Source organism: Mauremys reevesii, unplaced genomic scaffold (assembly GCF_016161935.1).
Source record: "Mauremys reevesii isolate NIE-2019 unplaced genomic scaffold, ASM1616193v1 Contig147, whole genome shotgun sequence".
NCBI lineage: Eukaryota > Metazoa > Chordata > Testudines > Geoemydidae > Mauremys > Mauremys reevesii.
Window position 1 is genome coordinate 33,155 of NW_024100768.1, and position 12,961 is coordinate 46,115.

General features: G+C 48.5%; 1 long non-coding RNA gene across 1 annotated transcript; it reads right to left on the minus strand.

Moving 5' to 3' along the window:
- Positions 1 to 34: 34 nt before the first annotated feature.
- LOC120393103 lies at positions 35 to 4,998 on the minus strand. Its single transcript, XR_005591904.1, has 3 exons — positions 4,851 to 4,998; positions 446 to 595; positions 35 to 207 (listed from the first exon to the last, which is right to left on the minus strand). It is a non-coding gene; the product is annotated as an uncharacterized LOC120393103 (long non-coding RNA).
- Between the last annotated feature and the right edge of the window lie 7,963 nt (positions 4,999 to 12,961).

Genomic DNA, 12,961 nt, shown 5'->3' on the forward strand with positions numbered 1-12,961 from the left:
GCCTCAGGGTCAGCTAGAGGAGCTACTGTGTTCCGCCTCCTCCAGCAGGAGAAGCAGCTCCTCCCTTTCCCCTGGCCACGAGCCTCTTCCCCGCCCGTGGGGACAGAGGGGCCGCTCTCCGCCTGGGCAGGCTGCCTGATGTCGTCTTCTGGCTGTGGAGCCACCTGCCCGGCCTTCCTCCTGAGCATCTGCCTGATTCGCTCCATCCTGGAACAGAGTGGGGAGCAGCCATGAGTCTGGCTTCAAAGCAGCCTCTCATTAACGAGCCTGCCTGCTCCCCTGCCCACCTCCCCTTTGCTGAGGCAATTTCTCCTCCCGTCACATCCCACCCCAGGGCACAGGAACCCTCAACCTGGGGAACAAACCCTGACAAGGGACGGGCTGGGAGCCGTAGTGGTGGGATATTCCCACCACACTGGGGATGGTTCTGGAGAACTCCACTTACTTATTCTAGATCAGATGGAGCAGGATGGCAGATGCTCAGGGTTGCTCCTCTCTTCACCCTCTTCAATCTCCACACCCAGGTGGCCGGCAACGGGTGCCGCTCAATGCCCTGCCAGCAGGGCAAGGGGTAGACACCAGATATCGAAACTGGCTGTGAAAACAATACAATGCCACTAGCGGAACGTTCCTGGGACACTCCATAGCTGTACCCGGGGCCACCTCCATTTGGGCCCAGAAGGTGCCTCAGGGTCAGCTAGGGGAGCTGGGGTCTTCCTCCTCCTCCAGAAAGCCAGAGCTGGGAAGTGCCAGCAGGACTCGATTCCCAGTCTCCCTGGCTCTGAGTGGGACCTGTTGTAGTGATTGACGGATTTGCTCCTTGTTCCCCATCCAAAGCCAATAACACATCTCTGGGTTGGCAGTCATGAGTTAGACCCTCTCAGCACCCTTCTGTCTCCTGCAGCCCTCAGCTGTTCCTTGGATTGCGGTGGCTTGGACGGTAACAGGAGTGGATATTGTTACTGGCTCACTGGGTGGTTCTAGCCAATGAGGGTCTCAGTCTAGCCTCAGAGGCCCACACCCCCAGACACTACAGGTCAGGGTGGATTGATTTCATTCCAAATGTTTTGTAGTTGTATTTTTGAGTTATTTTCCTAATGAGGGATTGATTCTCATGAAATTCTTAGTGGTGGCCGATGACAGAACACGGAGCAATGGTCTCAAGTTGCACTGTGGAAGGCTTAGCTTGGCTATTAGGAAACACTAGTTCACTAGGAGGGTGGTGAAGCCCTGGAATGGGTTCCCTAGGGAGGTGGTGGAATCTCCATCCTTACAAGTTTTTAAAAGGTCAGCTTGACAAAGCCCTGGCTGGGATGATGAAGTTGGGGTTGGTCCTGCCTGCAGCAGGGGGTTGGACTAGATACCTCCTCAGGTCTGTTCCAGCCCTAGTCTTCTATGATGCTAGGAATAGGGATCCATTCAAACATGTTGACTTGCTGGTTTTGCAGGATACAGAAAAACAAAAAGGTTGACTCAACCATTTGGTTTCATTTCAAACAAACTGAGGTAAAGAAGTATCTCTAGTTCGTGCCCTGAACTGATTGTTCCTGCTCATAATGTCCTTCCAGATTTTAGAAGTAGTAGCTCACACCTCCTCCTCTCTAGCCTTTATTCATATTTTACAAGGGGAAAAGAAGCCTTCATCCTTTTCGAACTCCCAATCAGTTTCTTACATTTGAATGAAGTAGCTGCATCAACTGGAATGAAGAAAATATTCTTTCTGCACCCGCAGAAGAGGCTAGTGCTGCCAAAATCTGGCTGAGTGTTTCAATAACTTCTGGATGCCCAGGTGCTTAGGCAATGACTTCCAACAGTTCAGTGCTTTGACTTCCTCTGACACTTGGCAGCAAACATGGACTTCTTCATATATGTAGTTATTTAAATTACTTTAATAGGCTGGAGCAACTAGAGGCCTTATCATCACTGGTCATCATTTCAAATTTTATACTGGATAAGTTTAAAAAAAACCTTTTTCAATATAAATTTAAAACACCCAGTTTAAATAAAAATAAAATCTCTTTTGGGGGGATTGGGGTTGGGCTGTGAAAAAGCCACTGATTGGTCTTGCCCTTGATTTTAAAAGAACTACTTCATCTGAGAGAATCAGAAACTGCTTGTATTCTAGTCAAGGAGAGGAGGCAGCAAAATTCATCCTAGCAGTAATCTGTTGGGCCTTATTTGCTCAGCCTCAAACAAACAAGCGTGCAAAACTCTAGCTAGTCTCTTTTATGTAGGCCCAGCTAAGAGGTGGTGGGAGGGGCAGGAATGCTGTCTCCGTCCCGGATCCAGTAGCAATTGCACAGGATATTGCCTCAAAACCTACATTTTACTGCCAAACTCTCTAAGCCATTCCTCTCCTGCGCTTCCTGGTTTCTAAGTTTCAAATCCACAAAACCTTCCCCTTGACAGTCACTGCCCAGGTGGTGCAGCAGGCAGAGGAACCTGAGCAGTAACATTGTGACACCAGAGGTAACTCAGCCACCTGTCGCTCCTGACTCCACTAACCCGGAGCATAAACCCGAAGCCTGAGCCCTGCCTTGGGCATCGCTCCCACGGAAACCTGCAGGCTCATTTACTGACTTATGCAAATCACCTGTGGAGAGTTAGCACTGACTGGCTGAATTCACTCTCAAGTCACAATGCCCTTCAGCTTACAGCACTAATGGAAGGGGCACAGGGTGGAAATCAGGCTTTTCTGGTGACCCGTTTTCCAATTGAGAAGAAGGGACAAGAGGGAAGGAGGAAGAGGGAAGCAAAATGGCCACATTCCAAACGCCCCCAGCGAGTCACAGATTAATTCCAAGCCCAGAGGAAACCACTGTCGTCTGACTTTCTGTTTCACTTCGGCCATAGAATGTGCCTCAAAATAATTCCCATAGGAATTAGAACAGGTTTTTAGTAAAACACCCACGCTTGATTTTAAAAGAGGCCAGTTGTGGAAAATCCAGCACAACCCTCAGTGAATTGCTCCAAACTCTGATGTTAAAAATGCTCCTCGCCTTATTTCCAGTGTGTATTGGTCTAGCTTCAACTTCCAGCCATTGTCTGCTCATAACCTTTAACTGGTAAAGGGAAGATGGAGGCTTGCTGCAGCAAGGCTCAGGGCTCTGCGAGGTTCCCCTGCCCCACATCCCTGTCCTGCCTGGCTGTTGGCAAGGGAGCTCTGTGAGGTCACAGATGCCTCACTCATAGAATCATACCTCAGGAGGTATCTAGTCCAACCCCCTGCTCAAAGCAGGACCAATTCCCAACTAATTGTCTTTGCTCAATGGGCTGAGTTCCTGCCAAAAGCTTTTGTGAAGTCACTGCCACACCCACCTTTCCCTGGCAGGCCTGACCTCTGCCCCTGGCCAGCCCAGCTGGATGTTTGAGCTGCACCCTGGATCACCCCACTTGCTCATTATTGATTCTGGGGAGCAAGCAGGCCACCCAGTAAAACAGCAGAGTCTGTTCCGCACCCCACGCTGAGTTTTTCATAGAGGCATCGGTTGTGAAACAATTCAGTCTCCTGATGTGGCCTCTATTTCACGGGCTATGAAATTTCACACTCTTAGCACCCTATTGAGCCCAATTGCTTGTAATTCACTAAAGGCACCTTCCCAACCAGTTATGATGGTAGGACACCAGGAAACAGAGACTCCACCTCTCCCCAGGGTAATTTCTTCCAGTGGCTAGTCTCCCTCACTGTCATAATTATATTGGAAATTGACAACCTCTGATAAGGGCCCAATTTATGACAATCTTTTAAATAATTTAAATAGAAGAGAAAAAATAACGTTCAGTAGAACATGTTCACTGCCAAGCTTTTCAGACAGTCGCACCACTGATGTGATAGCTAAGGCCCCGGAAGCAAAGTAGCTGAAATGCTAACCCAGCTTTGGGCAGCAGTAGCTTCCTTGAAAGGTGCAGAAAATATTGTCTTCCTTTCAGTTTATTCAAATCGTTCAGTTCAATCAACTAGTTTGTTGAAATTCAAGAAAACCATTGGGAATTCTCAAAACAGGCAAACTTGTTTTCCTCCCTCAATCTAGGGATAAAAACTAGGGGATAGATCTACTGGTTCATCAATCTAGAAACTCGTGGAGACAAGAATGTATCATTTCACTTCACTAACCACACATCAAATTGCCTTTGTTTAAGAAATTTGTTAGTTTGAAATGCAAAACATTTTGATACAACTTCTTTCTTATGCTTCTCTTTCTAGCTCTGGCATGCCCTTGCTGTGTGACCAGAGAGGTCACTTCTTTTCTCTGTCCCTCGGTATCATGGGGGATGGAGAAAATTCTCTCAGCCCTAGCAGGAGAGAGATTTGAGCAAGTCAGGCGCGTTAGGGTCCTCGTGCTCTAAAGGACAATGGGCGATTGTTGTTTGGGGCAAGAATCCCAACAGATTTGTTACTTGTCCCCCAACCAAAGCCAATAACACATCTTTGTATTTTCAGTCATGAGTTAGACATTCTGTCTCCCTCAGCCCTCAGCTGTTCCTTGGATTAGGGAGGCTTGGATGGTAAGAGAACTGGAATTATTTTACTGGCTTCTTGGGTGTTACTAGCCCATGAGGGTCTCAGTCTGGCCCCCAAGGCCCACACTCCCAGACACTAAAGATCAGGAGGGGTTGATTTCACTCAAAGTGTTTTGTATTTGCGTTTTTGAATTATTTTCCTAATGAAAGATTGATTCTCACGAAATCTTAGAGCTGGCAGATGACAGAACAAGGAGCAATGCTCTCAAGTTGCAGGGTGGAAAGCTCAGATATTAGCACAAACTTTTTCCCTAGGAGGGTGGTGATGCCTTTGAATCTGCTAGGATAGAGTCCCCTATCTTGTATTTAGAGCCTGTATTTTTTCTTACCTTCTACACAGATGACAATATCTTTGTGGTTCTCCTGGCTGAGGGGAATGAGAAATGAGAAACACACAGAAATGAGAAACACACGCACAGACTCTCTCCTACAGCAACTGTCTCTGAGAGACCACGAGCTGGAGGCTTGCTGCAGCAAGGCTACAGGGCTCTGCGAGGTTCCCCCTGCCCCGCATCCCTGTCCTGCCTGGCTGTTGGCAAGGGAGCTCTGTGAGGTCACAGACGCCTCATCATCTTTGCCCAATAGGCTGAGTTCCTGCCAAAGGCCTTTGTGAAGTCACTGCCGCACCCACCTTCCCTGGCAGGCCTGATGTCTGCCCCTGGCCAGCCCAGCTGGATGTTTGAGCTGCAGCCTGGATCACCCCACTTGCTCATTATTGATTCTGGGGACCAGCCAGGCCACCCAGCAAAACAGCAGAGTCTGTTCCGCACCCCACACTGAGCTTTTCATAGAGGTTATGAAACAATTCAGTCTCCTAATGTGGCCTCTATTTCACCGGCTATGAAATTTCACGCACTTTGCACCATATGAAGCCCAATTGCTTGTAAGTCACTAAAAGGCACCTTCCAGAATGACAGGCAGTTTTGACGACAAGACACCAGGAAACAGAGACTCCACCTCTCCCTGGGTAATTTGTTCCAGTGGCTAGTCTCCTCACTGTCAAAACTGTGTGCCTACATCTCATTTGAATTTCTCTGGCTTCAGCTGGCAGCTGTTGGTTCTTGTTGTGCCTTTTTTGGCTAGATCGAATTAGCCCTGCCCTGTGAAATCCGATCTCCCCGTCCTGCTGGACCCCTCAGCCAGGAGAACCCAGTAGGGGCCTCCTAGCTGTTTCTCTGCCCGGCTGGGGACAGGACTTCCTCTCCGTGGGGATATCAGACGCACCTGCAGAGGCAATGCAGAAGTGAGTGCGCTGCATCAGCCCGGCGTTGGGCTCAGGGCTTTGCTCTTGGCAGTTCTGCTCCACTCACGTCTCTGGGTGCCCGGACTCAGAGCTTCTGGCCCCCTGTGGCTGCAGCCAGTGCTGGGGCACCGGGCTCAGGACTTTCATGCCCCTCCCCACTCCTGCTGGCGCTCTAGGTGCCTGGGCTCGGGGCTTCTGCCTGGCCTCTGCAGTGAGTGCTCAGGGCTTCCCTTGCAGTTCTTTCTGGGGCTCAAGGGTCCATTTCTCTGGATGCCCCGAAAATGGTAGGAGCCAAGGTGCTCCCAAGTAGTCGGTAGGAGCTGAGGTGCTGCCAACAGCAGGGCCCCACCTGCACATGTGGGAACCTCCTCTAGCTTCAGAAAGGTTGCTGGCTGCTGCCCTTGGAGCCCAGGTCTGAAGGCAGCACAGAAGTGAGGGTGGCAATGCTGTGACCCCACCACAACAACCTCTGAACTCCCCCATTCTCCCAGGTTGATGGGACCCCCATGGTTACAATACCATGAAATGTCAGGTGGAAACATCGAAATGGTGACGTTGGTCAATTTCAAGGCCAGAGGTTTGTAAACTAGTCAAAGTGAGCCCTGAATTTGGTAGGGACCTGGCTATTATGAAGGCCTGAGCAGGTTTGCACTCCCAGTTCTCCTGAAAGGCCATGGAGAATTCCTGCTGCCTGAGAAACTTTCCAGAATAAGTTACCAGGACTGGGAGAGAAATGAAGGAAACCAACCAAAGCCTGAGCTAGGATGGAGAGCATTGACCCAAGCCGTGTTTGAACCCCTCCACCCCCACCTGCCTGCCTGCGGTGAAACGGACCGAGGGGCACTGATTTCTAGTTGTGAACTTGCTACCGACCGTGGGCTTCAGCACAAGCCGTACAGCCCATACTCTGAACTCTTGGATAAACAGCAAAGCTGGCTTTTCCGAAACCTTTCCACCCCAGTGCCCTGCATCCACTTGGGATTGTGCCCAGCAGAGGCTGGTGGAGGGGAGGGGAAGGGAGAGGAGGCCATGCAAATGTTGTGGCATCTGCACAACCCCCCAGACACACACAGCAATGAAGGGCATAATATCCAGGACAGTAACTGATTTGGCCATAACCTACCAAATCCTCAGTGTTGAAAGTCCAATTTCTCTAGAGAACAATGGGAGGGAGGGGTTAGAGAGCTGCAGTAACCACGTGGACTTCCGGTCTCTGGCCAGGCACATCCCCCTCTGCAGAGTTTTCACTGCTATTGTCTCCAAACTGGTCCTCCTGATCTGATGTGAGGTCACATCCTGGCCTTTAGGGCCATTGGCAGGATCTTCCTGTTCCCAGCTGCAGCATCACCCTCATTATCCTGCCTGATAAGGATCCCACCAGGGCTCAGCTAAATGGCATGTGGCATGACAGGCTCTTTGCTGGGGGCCTTGGCAGCACTCAATCGAGATCTGAATCGGACGGGCACGGGCAGGTGTGTTAGGTAAAAAGCAAGTTTTACTTACCTCTTTAGCACCCGAGTTCGTGCGGAGTTGGTATAGGGCTCAGAAATCTGTCAGAGACCAGACAACAACTCGTTGATCAACGGGCTTACACAATCCTTAGCTTAAAAGCAAAGCTTCGGAGTAAGTGTGGCAAGTTTATTAGGGGTGAGCATCAATGTTTATACACAGAAGTAAACAAAGTGATTAACAGATTATAATGGTTATGCATAATCAATCAAGATTCTACAGGATAAAACAGGTTAAAATGTAAATTGGAGAAGACAAAAGAGGAGATGGCTACTTATGGCTACTTATTGGGAGGGGAGGGGTCATGAGTAGTTCGCAGGTCAGAGCTTTTTGATTAAAAGTTTCAGATAGAGACATGAAGTCTGAGTTAAGTTTCAGTTCATAAAAAGTTCAGACTCAACAGGTGCATTTCCTGACTTTTTACTGGAGTCCTGGACCCTCTCATGCTGCTGCTGCAAATGTTCCTTCTCGCTCAGCGCTCAGCAGCAGAATGCTCCTTGCCCTTTGGCTGTGCAACATCCAGACGTCTAGTCCTGCTGCTCTGAAAGAAACCGTCTTCACAGCTCTAATCCTGGCAGATATTGATTAAAATCTTGCCATGCTCCTCTAAGTGTATTTGTGATTGGACGTGCTTCTTGCTAGGGGGGATTTTCAGATACATGAACTGCATAAAACAGAGGGAAAGACAAAAGGAAGCATCAACATGTCTAAGAACTTGAACAATATTTGAAGACCATATATTGGTGTCTAACTACCTCCTGCTGCCAGGAAATGCAACTGGTATTTTAACGACACACTCACTCCGCTTGTGCCTGACTTGTGATTCAGAGCTCTGAGGAATTCTGTCCCCTGGTGTTGGCAGAACAAATAAACCCCACCTCCCATTACACAATCCATTTGAGTTCAAGAGAGCGAGATCTCTATCTTGCAACAAGCTTTAACATTACGGGGCAAAGACTAAGATGAGAGGTCAATTTTTCTTGCAGTTCTAATACCCGAGGAAAACTCCAAAATCCATTCTGTCAACCAAGAGAAAAGATGGTTTTTCTGTTCTCAAAGTGCTGATGCTTTTGACCCCAAAATGTTGTCTTCGTTTTCTCACAAAATAACTTGCAGTGAAATGGGACCAACTGCCTAAACTATCCTGAACGCTGCATGTCAGAGTTTGGGAATATCAGGACAGATCATCACCTGGCGTCAGTTGTCACGGATCCATCAGCATCAGCAGAGCTATGGTGATTTATACCAACCGCGTGTCTGGTCCATTGTGCTGTAACGAGTTAAAAGATTTCATACGCTGTGCATATGAAGATGAAAATGTAGGGTGGAAGGGACCTCATGTAGTCGAGTCAGGCTCCGCATGCTGGGGCAAGACCTCTTGGTTTCAAAGAATCTTGTTTAATGGAGGGTTTTTTCTTCTTTTTTTTTCTTTCTAAAAAGGTGCTTCATTTATTTGAATATCAAACATTTTCATTTAAAATTTCCCAGAGTAAGTTTTGTGCTGGTGAAATATTCCCAGTCGACAGCTCTGGAGAGAGAATATTGTGAATAAAGACAGTACAGAATGGACTGCGCTTCCCCAGTGCACCATTCTCTGCCCCCATGGAAGGTCTCATGGGTTCGGGGTGGATACACACCAACAATGGAATGAAATCTCTCTTGCATAGTTGAGTTTTCTTCTTAGTTTGAAGCGGGAGAAGGAACAGGATCTTCAGGACCCACCTAGCTTCCAAGGGAATCATCTTTCTTGATGCTGTTTGACCTGCAATTCATTGTGGCCCATTAGGTGGAGATTCTCTAGGAAGTTGCTTTATGACTCTGCTAATGAACTATCTTCTGAGAAGGACAGACTGGTCCTGCCACTGTCTCCAGTCACTCACGGTAAATTATAGAGATTTGTAGCCATAGGTTGTACAGGATGATAAGATACTGCATGTGAGCACGGGAGAGAGGGAGATGTTTTACTTGGTATTCATTAGGGTCCTTTTCTTTGGAGGCGGAAGCTTTTCCAAACTCACTTGCTGTCTCTGCTTCCCCACTGCAGAACTCCAGTTTTAGGCTGTGCAAGAAGCCAGAGTAGGCATGAGGGTCTCACCCATAGTTTTAATTCAGCTCCTGCTGCTTAACTTGGCTCTTCATTCATATCTCTTCAGTTAATATACAGTGAACCAGTGTGAACATAATCTTACTGATTTCAACAAGAATGCTGATTATTGAACTTATCAGAGTTTATTCCTAGTTTGTGGTTTTAATTGACTTCTTATACGTAGCATAGCTCCTGCTTTAATTATGAAAAGGTGATAGACAGGTAGACACTAGACAGACGGATGTTTTTCTATGGGGATAGATAGACAGAGACATGGTTATGTCTGGGGTTAGATAGACAGAAACACGTCATTAGACACACACAGGAGAAAGGAAGGATGGTCCAGAGGTTATGGCACTCATCTAAGACTTGAGGGGTCTGAGTTTAAATTCCGCCTCCACTGCAGACTTCCTTTGTGATCTTGAGCAAATCACTTAGGGCCAGATTTTTTAAAGGGATTTCAGTTCCTAATTCCCATTGAAACCAATGGGATTTATGTGGCCTAAATACCTTTTAAAAACCTGGGGTTAGTCTCCCTCTGTTTGCCACTTGTAATATGGAGGCAAGAGAAGGAACGTTGTAAGCAAGACACAAGAAGTGATTCTTCTGCCCTTACTCCGCACTGATTAGGCCTCAGCTGGAGTCTAGTGTCCAGTTCTGGGCACCACTTTTCAGGAAAGATGTGGCCCAATTGCAGAGAGTCCAGATAAGAGCGACAAAAACGCGAGTGCCATGTCTCCGTGTGGCTCACAGAAGCAGCAGCACATCCCCAATCCGGCTTCTATGCATAGGGAAAGCCAGGAGGCTCCACACGCTGCCTGTGTCCTAAGCACCGCCCCTGCAGCTCCCATTGGCTGGGAACCACAGCCAATGGGAGCTCCAGGTGCGGCGCCTGCAGACAGGGCAGTTTGCCCACCCCAGAGCTAAGGGCACACAGTGTTCGCAGTTGCATGGCCCATGATGCTAACCCCCATCACTCCCTGGTTAAATCTTCAAACAAGCCCCTTCGTGCTTCCTCCCATTCTGCCCCCCACACTCGGGAGGAGCTCCCTGTAAACATCAGCAAAACGACCTCCTCAACCCAGGGACTGTTTGACTCTTTAATTATTGCCTGTCCAGCAGGCTTGCCATCTCCTGCTGAACTTGCTGTTGCTCCTGGTTACCTCGGGGTCTACAACCGCCCGAACGCCCACAACGATTGGATCCAGGAGAACGTGCCTGGTGTGACTTTCAAGGTGGTGAACTTCACTACCACTGTCAGTCCGAATGGTGCCAGTCTGTCTGCCACCGTTCCCAGCGTCCTTCTCCTTGTTGTGCTTCTGCGACTGGTCATCTGAACCCCGTCCCCCCGCCTCCTAGACTGGCTCCCCATCATACCCCAGTTCTTCCTCATCGTTGGTGCCGACAGACCATGTGTGCAGTGACACTAGACCCCAGGATTCACACCCTACACACGACTGTAACAATCTTTGTGCACAATACACATTGTGAGGTATCATTTGAAAACTGATAACTCTCTGACCATTCATATCCCTGTGTGATATATGTACGTGATGGGTGCTAAGAGTTATGGACATACACTGGAATGGTCACTAAAATGAGTTCAAACTCCATATGCCGGGGGAGTTGTTAAACAGATCGATCCTAAGTGAGGGACTGTGTGTTTACCTCAGTTTACATTCAAGCCGCACACAGACCCATCAAAGCTCACACTGAGAAGCGGGGGACAAGACAGCCTGGTGTCTACGCCCAGCAGGAGAGAGAAGCTCTTCTGGGTTTTATTTTTCAGAAGGGTCCATTGCAAAGATTTACTGGTCTGAACTTCATGTGATAATCAACTGAATCAACTGACTGGATACAATAGTGCTGTGTTATACGAGAGAACGGGGTGAGGTTTTTCTGAAAACAAATGACCCCCTGGTGCTTAATATCATTGTGAAATGTCTGTATAAACACTATATGAGGAAATGTGGATACTTTATGATAGGCTTTAAAGTCTGCAGCCAAACAGGGAGACACAGGTTCTCTTACAGACTGCGGGGGAGGGAGGCGCTAGGTACCTGTCTCCCAGGGCCAGCTTTAGGAAGTGCGGGGCCTAATTCGAACAGTTTTGACGGGGCCCCGGCAGGGATGACTTAAAAAAAAAAACACTTAAAAAAACCCACCTTTCATTTCTTACATGTATTATTTACTTTCCATGACTAGATACATAACAAAATGATATATTACTACATAATATTGTATATGGCTCTTTTCTTACTCCCACTTGGGTACTTTCTACCAATATCTCTTGATCTCTTGCCCATATTGATAGAAGTCACCACATTCTAAAAGAATATTAATTATAGATTTTCACTTTCATATTAGGAAAATAATTTGTTTTGATAGTTGTACAACTGATTTTCTTCAATAATGTTTATTTTATGCCCCCTCCTTCCCCCCAGCACTGCCCAGCCCCGTGGAAACACTGCCCCCACCAGCGCTGCTCGCCTCACAGAAACAAACCCTCCTTCCTCAGCGCCACCCCATCAAAACAGCTGTGGGCCAAAGAGGAAGGTTTGAGGGGGAGGGGGGAGAAACGGCACCCATAGGCAAAAAGAAGTATTCCATTCTATGCATCCGAAGAAGTGGGCTGTAGCCCATGAAAGCTCATGCTGAAATAAATTTGTTAGTCTCTAAGGTGCCACAAGTACTCCTGTTCTTTTTGCAGATACAGACTAACACGACTGCTACTCTGAAACCTGGCACACATAGGGTGACCAGATCACAGCAGTAAAATAGGACCCACCCCCTCCCCGCTCGGCCCCACCATCACACTCCTCTTCACCCCCTAGTCCCCCACTGACTTGCTGCGTCCCTCCTAGTCAGTCCCCCACCCACCACTCACCACCTTTCACTTTCTCCCTTCCTGCCAGAAACCCCATGCCCGCCCCTAAACCCCTGCTGGCTCACTGCTCACCTCTGTGCCCACCTGCCACTTGCCCACCCGCCGCCCCGACTCGCTGCTGCACCCCGCCCCCCAGTATATAGTCTTATTCAAAGACCCAGGGGTCACTATATTACTGCACACAGCAGTCAATCAATGGAGTTGTAGATAAATCGCTGCATTATGCATTTTTGTATAACTTTTACATGACTTTGTATTGAACCTTAGTAATATGTTATAGCAGGCCCCTAAGGTAGTGTAATTAAGGTAAAAGAAAAATGTCTTTTTGCTAGAAGTAGAATAAGATCTTCTCTCCACTTTGTAATCAATTGCCCTATTGACTGAATGAGGTGTGAATGAGGAAGGTGTGGAAGGCAGCACCTCCAGACAGCTGCAACCCTTGGAGAGGGGCTGGGAGCCAGACCAAGGAGCTTTGCCCAGGGCTGAGTGGGACGGAGTTTGGGTGCTGGGTGCAGGCTCCGGACTGGGGCACGGGGTGGGGTGCAGGAAGGGTGGAGGGGTGCAGGCTCTGGGAGGGCATGCAGAGGGGTGAGTGCAGGCTTTGGGACAGAGTTTGGGGGCTGGAGGGGGGTGCTGGGGGGAAGGGACTGCCATGTGGCTTCCTTCCTCCTGTCCCTCACCATAGCCTCAGTGGGGGATGGAGCTGCCCCTTGCT